Source organism: Adiantum capillus-veneris, chromosome 9 (assembly GCF_014529385.1).
Source record: "Adiantum capillus-veneris isolate H3 chromosome 9, ASM1452938v2, whole genome shotgun sequence".
Lineage (NCBI taxonomy): Eukaryota > Viridiplantae > Streptophyta > Polypodiopsida > Polypodiales > Pteridaceae > Adiantum > Adiantum capillus-veneris.
Window position 1 is genome coordinate 119,161,909 of NC_140939.1, and position 2,355 is coordinate 119,164,263.

Here is a 2,355-nt window from a genome sequence, read left to right on the forward strand (position 1 = left end):
GTAGGTGCGCTCCATCTTCTAGTAAGTGTAGCTACTGGTGTCCGGGATTACTGGATGCAATTGCACCAGCTTAGTGCCTTATGAAACGTCCACCACCTGCAGCCTCGAGCATTGCGTCACATTAAAAAAGCACTTAAAGGCAATGCATTTCCCTCTTAAAAGGATCGGCCCTGTCTGTGTTTCCAAGGGAAGAAGCTGGGAGCTAGCGAGCTGAAACGTCTAAGCAACCTGAACCATCCCTGCACACTAAGGTATCCTCTCTCTCTCTCTCTCTCTCTCTCTCTCTCTCTCTCTCTCTCTCTCTCTCTCTCTAGGGAAGGCGCAGACCAGATTAGCACCTTTCCCACTTTAATGGATATGAAAACAATACTTTATGTGTTAAAGTAGCAATACTTACCTCGCCTTATAGCTAATGGTGGTTGTTCTAATGCTTGCAGGGAAATAGAATGGAGCAGCAACACCCTACTCATTTGCGACCAGGCTCTCCATTTTGAGTGCGTTCACAACATATCGGCCTCCACGTTCCGTCCACCGGCAACAACCGCCCCCCTCCAATTCAGCCACAATTTTTTCCCACGGAGACGGTCCCCTCACCGCCACCACCCGGTGGATTCCGTCAACTTCTGCAAGGTGACGACTACATTATGCATGATCATGTCAATTTTCAGTTGCCTCATCCTTCAGGATCCACTACCTACTGTCAAACCCTACAGACCACAACAAAATGGTAGGCATTCCTGCAACGGCTCCACCCGGATCCATGTCGGTGTTCCTACCGAGCAATCGGCCACTTGGACATTCAATTCCTCAAAGTGGCGATGGCTCCATGCCATCTAATCCTAATGTCCTTCCTGCCATGAGGGAGAATATACCTTTGCTGGAGTTTCCAACACTCAAGGCACCCTCTCAGCAAGGAAATGAAGTAAGCTCAGTCACAAATACTATGTCTTCAGCAGTGGTGGCGCAAAGAGACCCAAAGAGCAAGGCTAAAAAGCCTTCCAACTCAAAGAAAGGTTTGGAGTGGTCAACCACAAGGGTCTTGTGCTTGATCAACTTCTTCCAAGAGAAGTGGACTAGCCTAGGCAAAGGAAACTTCAAGCAGAAGCATTGGTCCGGCCTTGCGCTACAAATGAACTCCGCCCAACAATGCAAAAATAAATGGGATTCTCTTCGCAAGACCTACCAGAGAGAGAAAAGGGCCGAAGAAGGAACTGGCGCATCCCCATCTACTTGGGAATTTTTCTCACATTCTCGGGAGAACACCCAAGGTGTGTGGTTTTAGCTAGTGGCTTCAATGGGGAGGACTTTCTACATGGGGCACCGAAGGAGGATGAATGACGATGATAATAATGATGCAGACAATGACAATGTCAACGTCCCTAATGATGATGAGCATCAAAATGTAGCAACCCCCTCCCAAGGAGGGACCACCAACCACACCAATTACCAGTGTGCCGAGCAATGTAAGTGCCGGAGAAAGTTTTGGTGGTAGGCCTACCGACTCCGTTCGGGGCTGCAATGCAAGAAGAAATGACGTCTCTCTGAAGTTGGCTCCTCCTTGGGTGCTGAGCTGAAGGAAGGACTCTCCAGTTTCGCAGAAAACAATGAAGGAAGTTGAGCTTCGCAGGATTGAGGCCGAAGTGCGTCAAATTGAATCAGATGAAAGGTGTGCAGAGAAAGCTCTCGAGATTCAAATTGCAGATAGCAAGAATTTTGGCATGTGGACGAGATGCTTGATGTCAGATTGCATCTTATTAGGTTCTCTATTGATGTACTCCAGCAATAAAATAAAGCAATGCTTGCGTCTTTTCTTTTGAAATACTCTCTCTCTCTCTCTCTCTCTCTCTCTCTCTCTCTCTCTCTCTCTCTCTATATATATATATATATATATATATATATATATATATATATATATATATATATATATATATATATATATCTACACTAACTTGATGAACTAAAACAAAGAGAGGTAGTGAGATATATATCGTTATATCAACTCAAAGTTGGTGTCAGAGGGAGTCAGGGATTTGATATCTATGTAATTATTTAAAAAATTGTGTGATTACAAGGTCTTATTGACATATTTACATAATCACATTTAACATGATCACAAAAAATCTGATCTAGAGCAACCTGAAAACCCAAAAAAAGCCCGACGGGCAATGCAATTTTCCCTACGGGCCCGTCGACAAAACCCAGATGCCTTACGGGCCACAACATAATATATATAAGGCCCCGATCGGGCCCATTGGGTGTTATTTCTTGAGCCACTTTGAAAGAGAGAGAGAGAGAGAGAGAGAGAGAGAGAGAGAGAGAGAGAGAGAGAGAGAGAGAGAGAGAGACGAACGTCTT

The 2,355-nt window shown here is 45.1% G+C and overlaps 1 pseudogene; it reads left to right on the plus strand.

Moving 5' to 3' along the window:
* The first annotated feature begins 644 nt into the window (after window positions 1-644).
* On the plus strand, window positions 645-1,737 carry LOC147451074 (uncharacterized; annotated as a pseudogene).
* Window positions 1,738-2,355: the final 618 nt, after the last annotated feature.